Source organism: Argopecten irradians, chromosome 7 (genome assembly GCF_041381155.1).
Source record: "Argopecten irradians isolate NY chromosome 7, Ai_NY, whole genome shotgun sequence".
NCBI lineage: Eukaryota > Metazoa > Mollusca > Bivalvia > Pectinida > Pectinidae > Argopecten > Argopecten irradians.
Window position 1 is genome coordinate 17,535,952 of NC_091140.1, and position 18,267 is coordinate 17,554,218.

Here is an 18,267-nt window from a genome sequence, read left to right on the forward strand (position 1 = left end):
TCAAAGTTAATCTGTAAATATCTGTCTAAAATTGTGTGTTTTGTTGATTTATAAATATGCGATATCTGCAAAGTTGCAGATACCGATATGGCTTCTAGTCTCCCTTTATGTTAACTTGAGTTTTCATTATGTAACACATTCTACTTGTATTCAACTGATTAAACTAGAACTGTCGCCAGAGTAGATGACAAATGAATACCCCCTGCTGTACAAATTTAGTAACTCCATTAATAGGTAACATTACAGAACCCTATATAGTTTACTCAGCTGCCCTTTATGTCAGGGTTCTGTGCACCAAATTTTATCAAAATCTAATCAGCAGTTTAGGAGGAGGAGCTCCTGGACAAACTGTGTCTATACCAACAGACGGACAACCTGATTCCAGTGTAATCCTTCCTAACTTCGTTGCGGGTATGATTGATTATCATTTTAACTTAATTAACGCACTGAAAATATAACTGTATGCACACTTTAAACTAATTTATGCAATCTATTTAATTCATCTTTTGATTAAGTAATAATCATCAAATATAGTCCTCATTTAAATAGAAGTGTGAAATATTTTGGAATGACAAACCTTTTAAACCCATATAAAACAATTGATTGCATAAATACCAATGGATATTAATTTCTATTTGTTTGTCAGTATATGTAGAAATCATCAGAACTAGTGTTATTTTACAAATATTTTGTATCTCAGTATCTATATCAAATGTACATGTGTATTTGAAATGCACCAGCTGATGATATCAATATTATATCATACACACCTGTTCACTGTGACTCAGCCACAGGGAAATTTTTCTGCAAGAACTTGTCTCATATTGAACTTTTTTAAGTGCATATTTGAACATTGAAGGATGGAGTATACAAATACACTTCCTTGCAGGTCCTGGAGGAAAGGTTAGATGCGGGTCCTTAAGGACAAGTGAAGCAGGTTCTCTTTCAATCAAGTCATTTCAGCTTATTGGGTTGAATCTAGCTGCATATCATCAACCTATAGCTGTGCGACCTTGGCCTTTAAAGGCTAACAAAATACATACTCATTTAGGTACTCAGCCATCTAAGGTCCTGTAAAACCCTTGAAACGTCGTCGTTCCATGCTTTTGACATGCTTGAAAAGGGAAGCAGGTTTAATAGGAAACATAAACCCCAGGTCTTAAAGGACAAGTTCGAACAGGTCCTTAGTAACAAGTTCAAAGCAGATCCAGGTTCAATGATGAGACTCAAGGACATTGTAGTTCTATGGTAACAGACTCATGAATAGGAAGTCCCATAGTATTTGATTCGAGGACATTGTAATTGCATGGTTAGACTCAAGGACATTGTAGTTTCATTGTATGACTCAAGGACATTGTAGTTTTATGTTTAAGACTCAAGGACATTGTAGTATCATGTTTAGACTCAAGGACATTAAAGTTTCACGATTAGACTCAAGGACTTAGTAGTTTCATGGTTATAGACTCAAGGACATTAAAGTTTCACGATTAGACTCAAGGACTTAGTAGTTTCATGGTTATAGACTCAAGGACATTAAAGTTTCACGATTAGACTCAAGGACTTAGTAGTTTCATGGTTATAGACTCAAGGACATTGAAGTTTCACGGTTAAACTCAAGGACATTGTATTTCATGGTTAGACCCAAGGACATTGTAGTGTCATGGTTATAGACTCAAGGACATTGTATTTCATGGTTAGACCCAAGGACGTTGTAGTGTCATGGTTATAGACTCAAGGACATTGTAGTGTCATGGTTATAGACTCAAGGATATTGTATTTCATGGTTATAGACTCAAGGACATTGTAGTGTCATGGTTATAGACTCAAGGACATTGTATTTCATGGTTAGACCCAAGGACATTGTAGTGTCATGGTTATAGACTCAAGGACATTGTATTTCATGGTTATAGACTCAAGGACATTGTAGTGTCATGGTTATAGACTCAAGGACATTGTATTTCATGGTTAGACTCAAGGACATTGTAGTGTCATGGTTAAAGACTCAAGGACATTGTAGTATCACAGTTATAGACTCAAGGGCATTGTATTTCATGGTTAGACTCAAGGACATTGTAGTATCACGGTTAGACTCAAGGACATCGTATTTCATGGTTAGACTCAAGGACATTGTAGTATCATGGTTAGACTCAAGGGCATTGTATTTCCATTGGAACTAGAACATATTAGTTCTATGTTCATTCAAAAGATACTGTTATGGATAGACTGAAAGCACATTTTGTTTTAATTGAATGAGTAATGGGGAAAATAAATCCAGAGGGATGCAAGGACAAGATATTTCCATTAAGAGGCTCCAAATAATGACGAATATCAACATATGGATTGCCAGAAAGATAGATGGTGATTTAACGAGTACAGAGATAAATTTGTAGTTCAAGTTTAATTCCTAAATTGGCTGATAACAACCACAAAGTGTAATACCCTGTTTACAATGAGGGTGATTTTAGGATGAGGGAGGGTAGTGCCCTGCCTAGACTATTGTAGTCTACGCTAACCTGTCTATTGTAGTCTTTGTTTACCTGTATTTATCATTGAGTAAACAACAACGTAAACACGATGAGGGTGTCACACAATGTTATCCCTTTATTGCCCCCAATCTTTCCCTGGCAGACGGCCATCAAATGTCTGTCATGTACCTATCGGTCAACCCGGATACACAATATAATTACATTTTGATACTGGACAAACTGATAAACAATGAGTTACCCAAATTAATCAATTTTAGATGATGGTCAGTACAGTAAACAACGGGTACTTTATATTTCAGGTGATCTTTATATTGGAGCTGTTATTACTTCTATGGTAATTTTTAATCAGTAACTCTGGATTTTCTTTATATCCAAACCCAAATACAGCCTTAAATGACCTTCGCTTTTTGTACAAAAGGTAAACAAATCTTATAGAAAACTCGAAATGTCTGTAAGGCATAAATACCCCTTCCTCAATACATACATGAAGCACACATGATGAAATGGGTCAGGACACGACAGAAAAGGTTTACATAAATGTTGGATATCACGACATCTCAAGCAAGCTCTTCAATTTCATTGGATGTCAGGACATCTCAAGCAAGCTCTTCAATTTCATTGGATGTCAGGACTTCTCAAGCAAGCTCTCAGTTTCATTGGATGTTATGACATCGCAAGCAAGCTCTCAGTTTCATTGGATGTCAGGACATCTCAAGCAAGCTCTCAGTTTCATTGGATGTCAGGACATCTCAAGCAAGCTCTCAGTTTCATTGGATGTCAGGACATCTCAAGCAAGTTCTTCAGTTTCATTGGATGTTATGTCATCTTGTCCCGAAAACTGAAGCAAGCTCTTCAATTTCATGGATATCAAGACATCTCAAGCAAGCTCTTCAATTTCATTGGATGTCCCGACATCTCAAGCAAGCTCTTCAATTTCATTGGATGTCCCGACATCTCAAGCAAGCTCCTCAGTTTCATAAGATGTCAAGACATATCCAGCAAGCTCTTCAGTTTCCTTGGATGTCACGACATCTCAAGAAGGCTCTTCAGTTTCCTTGGATGTCACGACATCTCAAGAAGGCTCTTCAGTTTCATTGGATGTCAGGACATCTAAAACAAGCTCTTCAGTTCAATTGGATGTCAGGACATCTCAAGCAAGCTCTTCAGTTTCATTGGATATCAGGACATCTCAAGGAAGCTCCTAAGTTTAACTAGATGTCCCATCTCAAGCAAGCTCTCAGACTCATTGGATGTCAGGACATCTCAAGCAAGCTCTTCAGTTCCATTGATGTCCTGACATCTCAAGCAAGCTCCTCAGTTTCACTTGATGTCAGGACATCTCAACTAAGCTCTTCAGTTTTATTAGATGTCCTGACATCTCAAGCATGCTCTCCAGTTTCATTTGATGTCACAACATCTCAAGCAAGCTCCTCAATTTTAGTTCATATAGGACATACAGGAATGATTAGTATTTAATGAGGGTTAACGTTGATGATCAAAATATATACCATCACACCACAAAGATCCTGTATACAATCTTAATAAATAACTGTCAAGTATTCTCAAGGGTCGCCTAAACATTTTAACAGCACTCCTTTGGACTAAAACAAAGGCAAATTATCGCAGCAGAAAACATCCGGGATATTTACATAAATCATTTAAGTTTATCTTTAAATACATTCAATTCTATTGTTTTTCCAAAGTCAACCAACTCTGTTATTTGAGGAAGTTTATCACGGACTTTCATTGTGTTTGTACACCCTAACCTGCTACATTTCAAATGATAAGATGCATATATTTTATGTGTTTCGTGTCACATACACACGCTGCAGGATGGGAGTGGCAAAATTGTAGTCACTTTATATACCAGTACATTTTGCAAGATAGTCAATACTACAACAGCATGATACAAGGAAGATGAAATTCAATACAGAAGTGTCCAAATTTCAAGTTTTAAATTCTGTAATTGAAAGTTAATGAAAGTTTATTGAAAATTCTACCATGGTGTCACCATTGTATACGAACCAGGTGTGCATTAGCCATAGATACAACACAGCCAATAAAATCTTATAAGATGGTGTGGTCCCTTTAGCACAGTGTTGTCATGCTGAAACAAGCATTTCAATGACATCCATAAACCATATTTGCCCAAATAAACACTCATGTCATTTTAGTCCTTACTACACAGTCATCCTTTTGCTTTTCTACCTTTCTTCAGAAATCTTATAACCACTGACTGACTTTCGCCTTTCTTTTGTACAATCAGGTGTCTTTTCTGGCCTGCCATATCTAAGCTAGTAAGTACTGATGTAATGGATATTTACTCAATAAGCTATTGTCTAATTTTCCAAATAAGTTTCTGCTCTGAGTGTTTATTACAGTAGATTGAATATGGTTTTTTCTAACACTCTAACAGTTTATAATGTCATGTAGAGTAATTGTAGCCTCTCTTTCAACCATGGGTGAGCAGACGACAGAATAATGGATTCATCAACTACACACTATAAACGTCTGACAGTAATTAATCCACAACTATGCCATATTATACATTTATCACACTACACATAATATAACCAGGATTACTCATCAAACTTACATGATGAAATTGCATTAATATGATAGATTTCAAACCTTGGCAACACAAAACAAAAGTGTTTTTAAACATGATCAAGCATAAAAGCTGCATTTTTCCTTTTGGCTGATATTTCAAGTGAGGTCGATTTTCTCCAAAAGTTGCATTTCATTCAGACTCACACATATTTCAGTCAGTCTAAGTTACTAATTCAGTGATACTTTCTGTGCACTTTAAGACAAAATTGTGGACTCAGCCTTATGACTAAGAAACCAAATATAGTCTACCAAACATCAGATAAGTTGTGGTTTTCTGACTTCATATATATGACCACACAATGTGTCACGGATATTTACACGATATGTAACAACGGCTGATTTTTCAACACCCACATATGGTTAAGACAGACAGATAACGGCCAAAATAAAACTCTACAGGTAGATTTGATCACGAGTATTCAGGGATCAAAAGCTGATTTGGGTTACTGACTGCTGGGTCATATTGTGTAAACGGCCGAACTGTTGATCCATAAAAATAACATATGACACTGGAAGTCTAGCCACTTATTCAATAACATTAAAGCTATTGGTGTACACACGTCTACATATAGATACTAACACCATGCAACGTTAGTCTTGTTCGGTTTTGTGAACATCAATAGATAGCCGTCTTTGAGTTCATATCTGTATTAAATCAATTACTATTCATATCCATTCAACAATATTTTTTCAAATTAATTGCACTGAAATGAAGGTGAAATGTTGTATTTTATACCTGATATAGCTAATTATACAAAACCAAAAGATCTGTTTTAATTTTTAAAGTGAAATATCCTAACTTTCAATCGTACTTTCTGTTTTGGTTTTTAAACAATAACATGAACTAACTGTACCATGAAAAAGACTCCTAATATAGTTCCTATTTTTGTTGTAACAGTCAGAAGACACAGATATTTTGAGTTTTTGTTGACATAAAACTTTCTTTTTAACACTCTGACCTATTTTAAACCTCAGACCCTATATCTGCTGCATGTAAACCTAATATACAGTGCTAGTGTACTCTATTTGTTCTCTATTCAAAAGCCAAGATACCAGGTTGTTCTCTCAATAGCCAAGATACCAGGTTGTTCTCTCAAAAGCCAAGATACTAGGTTTTCCTTTGGCTAATGTATCTTAGACAGTCACTAGTCTTGTAACATTTGAATCTTTTACATCGAAGATCAATGATTTTATCTACATACCTACTCAATCCTCAAAATAGTAAACCTATAAATAACATATTTTAGTTGCACATAAAAATACCGGAACAAAACAACTAAACATGTATACAACACGATATTTTATATTTCCACTTCATTTGTCACTGCTAACAAGGAAATAAGTCTTCACAAAGACAGCCCCAACATTTCCTGGTCGTCAGCTGGACATCCTGGATGAAAATATATCTGTATAGCTGTTTTGTAAAGATTTGTTTTCTGATACAATACACATTCTGCTGCCACAGTGGTGACATTAGCACAGAGACAAACATTAGATATATTGTCAGTCAGCGTTTCTCATTTGTTGCTTTGAGAATTTTTAAACACAACTTTATTGTGCAACAGGGACGTAAAATGTCAACAACAGAATTTAATTTTCTAGTCTTTTGTAAGCCTTTGACTAAGTTTACTTTTCAGATCAAAAATGCAATGTCTGGTCATAATATATATATACATGTGTGTGTGAGAAATTCTGCCTGCTTGAATACTCATTTAACAAGAGGCCCAAAGGGCCTTAACGGTCATCTGACTACCTTGGCAATAGTAAAATTAATTTCATATGGTGTCACTTTGTCAGGACCATGTCAGGATCATTTTCAATTTCTTTCAACAAATTTTATTTCAAACAAGAGGCCAAAGGGCCTTAGCATGTAGGAAATTAATTAGATATAGTGTCATGGTAGCCATCTTCAATTTGGGATCAACCAGAGATGGAACAACACTTTGTCTGGACCATGTCAAGATCATTTCATGCAAGTTTCAGCCAAATCGCACCGGTAGAACTTGAGAGGAGTTCAAAATGTGTTTTTAAGATGGCGGCTGTGGTGGCCATCTTGGATTTCGGATCTATCCGAACAATAACAACACTTTGTCGGGACCATGTCAGGATTATTTCATGCAAGTTTCAGCCAAATCGCACCGGTAGAACTTGAGAAGAAGTTCAAAATGTGTTTTCAATATGGCGGCCATCTTGGATTTTGGATCGACCTGAAAAATAACAACACTTTGTCGGGACCATGTCAGGATCATTTCATGCAAGTTTCAGCCTAATTGCACTAGTAGAACTTGAGAAGAAGTTCAAAATGTGTTTTCAAGATGGCGGCTGTGGCGGCCATCTTGGATTTCGGATCTATCCGAACAATAACAACACTTTGTCGGGACCATGTCAGGATTATTTCATGCAAGTTTCAGCCAAATCGCACCGGTAGAACTTGAGAAGAAGTTCAAAATGTGTTTTCAATATGGCGGCCATCTTGGATTTTGGATCGACCTGAAAAATAACAACACTTTGTCGGGACCATGTCAGGATCATTTCATGCAAGTTTCAGCCTAATTGCACTAGTAGAACTTGAGAAGAAGTTCAAAATGTGTTTTCAAGATGGCGGCTGTGGCGGCCATCTTGGATTTCGGATCGACCCGAAAAATAACAACACTTTGTCAGGACCATGTCAGGATCATTTCATGCAAGTTTCAGCTAAATTGCACTGGTAGAACTTAAGAAGAAGTTCAAAATGTGTTTTCAAGATGGCGGCCATCTTAGATTACGGATCTATCCGAACAATAACAACACTTTGTCGGGACCATGTCAGGATTATTTCATGCAAGTTTCAGCCAAATCGCACCGGTAGAACTTGAGAAGAAGTTCAAAATGTGTTTTCAATATGGCGGCCATCTTGGATTTCGGATCGACCCGAAAAATAACAACACTTTGTCGGGACCATGTCAGGATCATTTCATGCAAGTTTCAGCTAAATTGCACTAGTAGAACTTGAGAAGAAGTCCAAAATGTATTTTCAAGATGGCAGCTGTGGCGGCCATTGTCGGTACCATGTCAGGATCATTTCATGCAAGTTTCAGCCTAATTGCACTGGTAGAACTTGAGAAGAAGTTCAAAATGTGTTTTCAAGATGGCGGCCATCTTAGATTACATCGATCCCCGAAAAATAACAACACTTTGTTGGGACCATGTCAGGATCATTTCATGCAAGTTTCAGCCAAACCGCACTGGTAGAACTTGAGAAGAAGTTCAAAATGTGTTTTCAAGATGGCGGCTGTGGCGGCCATCTTGGATTTCGGATCGACCCGAAAAATAACAACACTTTGTCGGTACTATGTCAGGAACATTTCATGCAAGTTTCAGCCTAAATGCACCGGTAGAACTTGAGAAGAAGTTCAAAATGTGAAAAGTTAACGCACGGCGGACGGCGACGGACGAAACATGACGACTATAGGTCATCCTGACCCTTCGGGTCAGACGACCTCAAAATGCGTATTTGTACATTTTGTTACATATATTATATGTATTGTATATATGGGGGGTTTGCTATTTTACACAATTTTATGAATTAATTTGAGATAACTTGTTATAAAAACATACATGTGTACCGGTATAATTCTATAAAGATTTCACAACCAGTTGACTAACTGGCTGTTTTCTATTAACTGTTTGACAACATTACTTTTTGCAAGAAAAATTACTTATCAGAATCCAAATGTAAACATTTTTACCTAAGATATAATAAACACATTATATCTGTATATTACTATATTATGACTTGGGTAAAAAAAAAGAAAATGTATACGCCTAAAAAGTGAAGGGAGTGGAAACAAGTTTTTTTTAAATAACCTTGTACATTTGTATGCATATGAAGCATAGCTCAATAATTACATCTTTCCATATAACATTCAGGTTATCTGTGGAATCATCAGTTCACAGCTACGACTGTTTTCCTTGATCATAATGACCAGTGTGTGCTCACTGTACTGTTTCTATTTATAGCCAACCAGATACTGGTATTAAAACATACAACAATAGACTATTTAGATAACAAGAGATCCCAGAGGGATCTTGGGGCCAAAAAAGAATGATTTATGTCTGACAATGGAAAGAGGGATCTTTTCCCTGCTTTTCAAACTTTTTCAAACATACTACAGGTAGTGCTAGAACGGGTAACCGGATAACCGGTTCACGGTTCGGTTTCAGCTTGTATCCGATTAGCATTTTAGCTATCCGATAACCGCCATATACATTTCGTACAGCAAATATACTCCTCAAAGTAATGAAATTCCTGTACTAACGAGCGTCTTCACTTATAGTATAAAGTATACATGCTTTCAGAAGCACAATTTTGTAATGAAATTAAAAGTGTTACGACAACAGTGATGTTATCGGAAACTGGATCGTCACTAAAACGCTTATAGGTGTCACTTGGCTTCTATGCAAACGTTCCAGTGAGCGTGATGTGCGCAAGTGCCGTGTGCAAAAGAAACCATGTGCAGGAAGTAGGCCTACTTTGAAGTTGTAAGTGTTTACACCTATTTTCATTCACCATCATGGTTTTATTAAAAACAAGCAAAATAAATCTAATTCGAAGTAATTATTCTTTGTGTTAAATGAGTGTTTCCTGAAAGATATGAATAATTGTTATGGAATCCAGACGACGTATGACTAAGTCATGGCATCAATGTACGACTGAAACGTTACTTACTTAAACAGCTACAAAATTGTACGGTTATCCGGTTACAGTTTGTTTAATCCAATCCGGTTAACCGGTTGGCATTTTTACTAACCATTCCAGCACTAACTACAGGCACTATGCAAAACTAGGGCCCTAGGGGAACCTACATATGGAATTTGAGAGATCCCTTCAGTAAATTTCTGAGAAATAGTGGTAACTATCAAATACAAGATGGCGGCCGATCGGCCATCTTGTTGACCGATCAATAACAAAATGCAATAAGCACAACTAGGGTCCTAGGGGAACCTACATATCAAATTTGAGACAGATATCCTTTCAGAACTTTCTGAGAAATAGCAGAAACAAACTTTAATTATCTAAATCCAAGATGGCAGGCTGTCGGTCATCTTGTTGACCGATCAGTTCCAAAACACATTTTGCATAAAAAGGGCCTAAGGAGAACCTATGTATGGAATTTGAGACAGATCCCTTTAGTAATTTCTGAGAAATAGTGGTAAAAAACTTCAACTCCCAAAATCCAACATGGCTACCTGGTGGCCATCTTGTTGACCGATTGGTCCCAAAATGCAATATGCGCAACTAGGATCCTAGGGGAACCTACATATGAAATTTGAGAACAAGAGGCCCAGAGGGCCTGTATCGCTCACCTGGTTTGTAATGCCAAGTAATGTTCTAAATACAGGTTCATTGTTTCTTTTCTGAAGGAATTAGAATATTTACCTCTAATTCTCCTATTGGGCCCCATCCCTCCTGCCCCGGGGGGGGGGGTCAGAGCCAAAATTTATACAAGTTCTGTTCCCCTTCCCCCATGGATGTTTGTGGCTAAATTTGGTTACAATCCATGGAGAACTCTAGAACAAGTAGCGATTTATAGGATTTACCTATATTTCACCTATTGGGCACCGCCCCTCCTGCCCCCAGGGGGTCAGAGTCAAACTTTATACAAGTTCTGTTCCCCTTCCCCCAAGGACGTTTGTGGCCAAATTTGGTAACAATCCATGTAGAACTCTAGGACAAGTAGCGATTTATACGATTTACCTCTATTTCCTCTATTGGGCCCCACCCCTCCTGCCCCCGAGGGGTCAGAGCCAAAATTATACAAGTTCTATTCCCCTTCCCACATGGATGTTTGTGGCTAAATTTGGTTACAATCCATGCAGATCTCTTGGACAAGTAGCGATTTATAGGATTTACCTTTATTTCCCCTATTGGGCCCCGTCCCTCCTGCCCCCAGGGGGGTCAGAGCCAAACTTTATACAAGTTCTGTTCCCCTTCCCCCATGGATGTTTGTGGCTAAATTTGGTTACAATCCATGCAGAACTCTAGGACAAGTAGCAATTTATAGGATTTACTTCTATTTCCCCTATTGGGCCCTGCCCCTCCTGCCCCCGGGGGGTCAGAGCCAAACTTTATACAAGTTCTGTTCCCCTTCCCCCAAGGACGTTTGTGGCCAAATTTGGTTACAATCCATGTAGAACTCTAGGACAAGTAGCAATTTATAGGATTTACCTCTATTTCCTCTATTGGGCCCCGCCCCTCTTGCCCCCGGGGGGTCAGAGCCAAAATTTATACAAGTTCTGTTCCCCTTCCCCCAAGGGTGTTTGTGGCCAAATTTGGTTACAATCCATGCAGGACTCTATGACTAGTAGCGATTTAAAGGAAATGTTGACGGACGGACGGACAGACGGACGGACGCCGCGCCATGACATAAGCTCACCGGCCCTTTGGGCCAGGTGAGCTAAAAATCCCTTCTGACCTTTTTCAGAAATAGCAGTAACAAGAATTGTTAATGGACGGAAGGACAGACGGATGGACCACGGACAAGAAGCGATTTGAATAGCCCACCATCTGATGATGGTGGATTAAAAAGATGGTTAAAAATAAATTTTAAATGTCTACTGCTGCGTATTTGACATTTACCTATAAAGTGAGCTCATCAAATTACATATTAGATAGAAATCTATTTATCAAACCTTTAAAAGCTTCAGTAAAATGGTGTTATGTGTCTTGTTTGAAAAGAAGATTTCTAGTTCAGGGTCAGTGTAATAATTACTTTGTTATCTGTCTATACTGAAGGGTAGGATCATTGGTACCAGACAATTGTGGATTAGCAGTGCCGCCATTATATACCAGAATTACCCTAGTAAACGATACCAGAATTACCCTAGCAGATCTCTAGACCATAACAGAATTACCTGAACAGACAATACCAGAACTACCTTAGTAAACAATACCAGAATTTCTCTAGTATTATACACAATACCATAATTACCTGAAAAGACCATACTAGAATTACCCAAATAGATGATACCAGAATTACCCTAGCAGACCATACCAGAATTACCCTAGTATACCATACCAGAATTACTCTAATAGACCATTCCAGAGTTACCCTAGTAAAACATACCAGAATTACCCTAGTAAAACATACCAGAATTACCCTAGTAGACCATACCAAAATTATCCTAGTAGACCATACCAAAATTATCCTAGTAGACCATACCAGAATTACTCTAGTAGACCATTCCAGAATTACCCTAGTAGACCATACCAGAATTACCCTTGTAGACTGTACCAGAATTACCCAAGAAAGGTGTAAGGCTATGCTGCTCCAACTACTATAATTATATTACCAATCAGCAAAAGTATACACCTACCAAACGTTAATTTGCACTAAAACACTCAGAAATGTGTGCCTAGTCTCAATTTTATCAATGTCTTATCTTTCCAGATATGTAGGGTTCAAGTCCATGCATTCATATCAAAACTTGTCTTCAAAGCTATCTCATCTCTTAATTTTTGTTTGGCACATATATATATAAAAGTAAAACTTTCCTTACATCTTGGAGGCCCAACTCTAACTCAGAATTTGCCTTGAATATCTGATTTACGTAAATACATGAATATTTTTTAAAACAAAATTTCTCAATTAAATTAAGAAAATGAATTATCACCTCTTTCTGAATACTTTCGGATAAATTAGGAACAATTTTTAAAACATTCACTAACTCCTTCAATCAAGTAGAAATAAAACACTTCAGGCCCTATAGAATACTGAGAATTTATCTATCGTGTTATCCAATATCAATGATGTTATAGAGGATTGGCTATTTCCAATCAAAAAGATCATCTATTTGGATAAATGATTTTTTGCTTTATCCCAACCCCACCCCTCACATCTCCATCTTGGGTTTATATCATGATAGTATTAATATATCTGTAGAAATAACACTACTTCCAATTTTGAAAAAAAAAAAAAAAAATTTTTTTAAATGCTTCTAGGGACTGATTGTTAGCATGAATAACTAACAAGAAAATGAAAATCTTTCCAGATTTCTGATTCCCCTCAATGATATTATTTAGTTAGAAGCCCTGTTTATCGACTTGCAAATGTAGCTCTTGACCTACAGTCAGTCACATCAGTACATTAACTGTACATGGCTTGTCTGACACTTCAAATTCCTCACATAACTCAAAAACACCAGGCGCTACTGTGGGGGCTCTGTGGTGTACCTAAACACAATACCAGCCAGATGAAATTTTATCTAAATAATACAGTGAAATGTAATGCACATCCTCTTCATGCATATTATTATACATGTACTTGAAACATACAAATTTCCAGCATACTACATTTCCCACTTAGTTTTTTTTTATTTTGGTTTGTTTTTATTTTTACGTCCTATTAACAGCCAGGGTCATGTAAGGAAGTGCCAGGTTTGTTGGTGGAGGAAAGCCGGAGTACCCGGAGAAAAACCACCGACCAGCGGTCAGTACCTGGCAACTGCCCCACATGGGATTCGAACCCGCTTCCCAGAGGTGGAGGGCTTGTGGTAATATGTCGGGACATCTTAACCACTCGGCCACCGCGGCCCCCACTTAGAGAGAATCCTGTGTCATACATTTTTTTAACAGGAACTAACCAGCAGATCCTCTATATACATAACACATTACCTATTAATTAAAACAGATCAACATAACTTGCTGAAACTACAAAAGTGACTTCAATATTTTATTAGTTATGTATCTATCAACAAATCACAAACAAGACTTGACAAAATTACAACAAGAGATCCCAGAGGGATCTTGGAGCCAACCTAAGCATTATCTATATCTGACAAACGAAAGAGATATCTTTTCTCTGCTTTTACAAAATAATACTACATATGATATTTGAGAAAGATCCTTGGAGTACTTTCTGAGATAAATAACAGTAACAAACTTCAAACTTCAATTATCAAAATCCAAGATGGCTACCTATCGGCCATCTTTTTGACCGATCATTCTGAAAATGCAATATGCACAACTAAGGTCCTTGAGGAACTTACATATAAATTTTGAGACAGATCACTTCAGTACTTTCTGAGAAATAGTGGTAATAAGCTTCAACTATCAAAATCCAAGATAGCGTCCTGTCGGCCATCTTGTTCATCGATCTGTCCCAAAATGCAATATTCACAACTATACCTCCCCTAGGGGAACCTGCACATGGAATTTGAGACAGATCCCTTCAGGACTTTTTGCGATATAGTGGTAGCAAACTTCGATTTTCATAATTCAAGATGGCATCCTGTTAGCAATCTTGTTCAATGATCAGTACCAAAATGCAATATGCATAACCATGGACCTACGGGAACCTGCACATGAAATTTGAGTCAGATCCCTGTAGTACTTTCTAAGAAATTATGGTAACAAATTTAAGCTTCAACTATCAAAATCCAAGATGGCGGTCATTCGGCCATCTTGTTCACCGATCGGTCCTAAAATGCAATATGCACAACTAGACCCCTAGGGGAACCTGCACATGCAATTTGACATAATCACTTTTCAAAATCCTCATAATACTGTTACCCCCCGCCACTTCCCCTTTCTCTCTCTCACCTCTCACACACTCTATCTCCAGCTTCTGTAGGAGTACTCAGTAGAGATAAAAGAAACAACAATAGAAAAACTTTAGACTGCAGCTAACAATGGACTGATACGTTCTTTATTAGATCAGATATCTCTACAAGACAGAAACTGTAAACCCGTCTTGGTCTATGGTTAGCTCCATTTTCTACGTTGCATGAAAATAAACGAAGTCATCCAAGCGTGGAGTGACAACACTTTCAAGAATCCGCCAACCACCTGCTCTGGCATTGTTATTTTCTCCAAGCGAATGTTATCAAATAAAATTAACTTGAAGACAAATATTTAATTAGCAAATGTGTTAAAAGAAGCATTCACTTACCGTGGAGTTTGAAAATGACAGACGAAAGTTCAGATTTACTTCCTCGAGTTTCGCCTCTGAGTCTCACGAACTTTCCCGGGATTTTGTTTTGTGGTTGTCGTTTCAGCGTGGGTGTGTCAGATCGGTTCCAAATATGGAGGTAATATGCAAATTAACTTAGATGGGCAATATGTAAAAGGCGGAAGCTGGAAAATGAAAGTTCGCATATAAAGTCGACAAAAGACAAAATATACGGAGTTGTTTGATGAAATATTTATTTGGACCATTATATTAAATCTATATTTATTATATCTAGGTCTCTGTTTGGACAATTTAAAAAACGCACACAAAAAGTGTGAAACTGTTCAACTTGAGTAGGCCTAGCTAACTTTATCTATTCCAGAATCTTACAAAGATGTTCATGAAAGTTGCACTGTCAATTATTTCCATAAAACAATGTAGATTATAGTGATATTTACTAGAAGTTGTTGATATAGTATTGTTGTTTGTTTCAATTTATCCGACTAAATTTACATTTGCAAAGACTCAAGTTTGCATCAGTACCATTTTCAGTAATGCACTAAGGGAAGTAACTCTTATTGAACCAAGGGAAGTAACTCTTATTGAACCAATTACATAAAAACTGAATGTCATATGTAGCTACATTAATGTCAACCCTTTAATTCGATTAAAAAAAATCAAAGGGTCGCAGGGGCATGTGTTATGGTCAAATAAAAGTTGTCCGGCAGAGGTGTGTTGAATGGTTCCATATTTTTTAACCAAAAAATATCAAAATCATGTTTTAAATTGTAAAACTACAAATGTATATTATTTTTCTCATTATGAAAAACTACTTATCACCATCGAACATTTGCAGGTAAAATCTAAAAATTTAAATTTCGGTTTCATTTAAAGACCTCCTTGGGTTTAAGTGTACCAAAAAGTAATTATTGTGAACATTTCAGAAAAATCGAGGACGAAAAGTCTGTGTGTACCTAATGTGGTCATTGTACCGTATATATAATAGTAATTGTCTGTGTGATATTTACTGGTAATTGTCTGTGTGATATTTACTGGTCATTGTACCGTATATATATAATAGTAATTGTCTGTGTGATATTTACTGGTCATTGTACCGTATATATAATAGTTATTGTCTGTGTGGTATTTACTGGTCATTGTACCGTATATATAATAGTAATTGTCTGTGTGATATTTACTGGTCATTGTACCGTATATATATAATAGTAATTGTCTGTGTGATATTTACTGGTCATTGTACCGTATATATAATAGTTATTGTCTGTGTGATATTTACTGGTCATTGTACCGTATATATAATAGTAATTGTCTGTGTGGTATTTACTGGTCATTGTACCGTATATATAATAGTAATTGTCTGTGTGGTATTTACTGGTCATTGTACCGTATATATAATAGTAATTGTCTGTGTGGTATTTACTGGTCATTGTACCGTATATATAATAGTAATTGTCTGTGTGATATTTACTGGTCATTGTACCGTATATATAATAGTAATTGTCTGTGTGGTATTTACTGGTCATTGCACTTTACACATAAACTGAGTTATATTTTATGTTGTGTGGTATTTACTGGTCATTGTTCCGTATATATGATAGTAATTGTCTGTGTGGTATTTACTGGTCATTGTACCGTATATATAATAGTAATTGTCTGTGTGGTATTTACTGGTCATTGTTCCGTATATATAATAGTAATTGTCTGTGTGATATTTACTGGTCATTGTACCGTATATATAATAGTAATTGTCTGTGTGGTATTTACTGGTCATTGTACCGTATATATAATAGTAATTGTCTGTGTGATATTTACTGGTCATTGTACCGTATATATAATAGGAATTGTCTGTGTGGTATTTACTGGGTCATTGTGTCGTATATATAATAGTAATTTGTCTGTGTGGTATTTACTGGTCATTGTACCGTATATATATAATAGTAATTGTCTGTGTGGTATTTACTGGTCATTGTACCGTATATATAATAGTAATTGTCTGTGTGGTATTTACTGGTCATTGTACCGTATATATAATAGTATGCTGTGTTTTACTGTCATGTGTACGTATTTATTGTCTGGTCATTGGTCATTGTCCGTATATATAATAGTAATTGTCTGTGTGGATATTTACTGGTCATTGTACCGTATATATAATAGTAATTGTCTGTGTGGTATTTACTGGTCATTGTACCGTATATATAATAGTAATTGTCTGTGTGGTATTTACTGGTCATTGTCCATAATTGTCTTGTGTATTTACTGGTCATTGTACCAATATTGATAGTAATTGTCTGTGTGGTATTTACTGGTCATTGTACCATATATATGATAGTAATTGTCTGTGTGGTATTTACTGGTCATAGCACTTTACACATAAACTGAGTTATATTTATTATCCTTACTTACATGTACATGTAAAAGCTATTATCTATATATGTACATGTAAAAGTTATCATCCGTACATGTACATGTAAAAGTTATTAATGAACATCTGATTGAAAGTGTCCCATGTATTTGTGGCTACCAAAATGAAAACATAAATAATTTCTTTTTCTTCTGTCCACTCTTTCATCATTATTTATTGTTAATCTTCAATAGAATTGGCTACATATCTGCCAATATTTTAACAAAAAGGAGTTAAATACTTTCCGATGAAGACAATAAATTCATTTTAGACAATGTATCAAAATTTATTTTTGAATCAAATCGACTCATGTAAATTTCTATTACACCTTAAATTATATATATATGTTATATTCATGATGTACTTAAGTTCATACTCTATAGAAAGGTAAAAAGGCTATTCATAATCTATTTTCTCACTTTAATAGCAATGGAAAGGGCTTAATTCAATCTATTTCTTTACCTTGTATTTATACTATTTATATTTGTATGTGTGTAGGTTGCAAGAGGTGAATGTATATAAGTAAATGTATGATATATACATGTTCTAGTATTCACCATGTATTTATACTTTTATAGTAATATATAAATGATTATATGATGAAATATTATGCTTATTAACTCACATATGTATTGTTGCTAGAGATGGAAGTAGTTTGAAAGGTGTATGTGTGCTTGTTTACTTTAATCAATCTCCTAGTAAGAAACCTTAATTTGATACTCAACTATCAACAGGTATATTTATAAATTTACTGTAGATAAGTATATAATAATCTACTTATAGAAATAATTTATCTAAATCTAAGTTAATAGTACATAAC

The 18,267-nt window shown here is 36.1% G+C and overlaps 1 protein-coding gene across 9 annotated transcripts in view; it reads right to left on the reverse strand.

Annotated features, from left to right (window-relative positions):
• LOC138327731 (microtubule-associated protein futsch-like) overlaps positions 1-15,183 on the reverse strand; it is a 45,354-nt gene extending 30,171 nt beyond the window's left edge. For 4 of the 9 annotated variants that reach the window (XM_069274062.1, XM_069274057.1, XM_069274059.1 and 1 more), the window contains exon 1: positions 15,026-15,183. The gene's annotated coding sequence lies outside the window, so the exon portion shown is untranslated. The remainder of the gene's footprint in view (positions 1-15,025) is intronic. The other 5 variants (XM_069274061.1, XM_069274056.1, XM_069274052.1 and 2 more) reach the window with 4 other exon arrangements.
• Between the last annotated feature and the right edge of the window lie 3,084 nt (positions 15,184-18,267).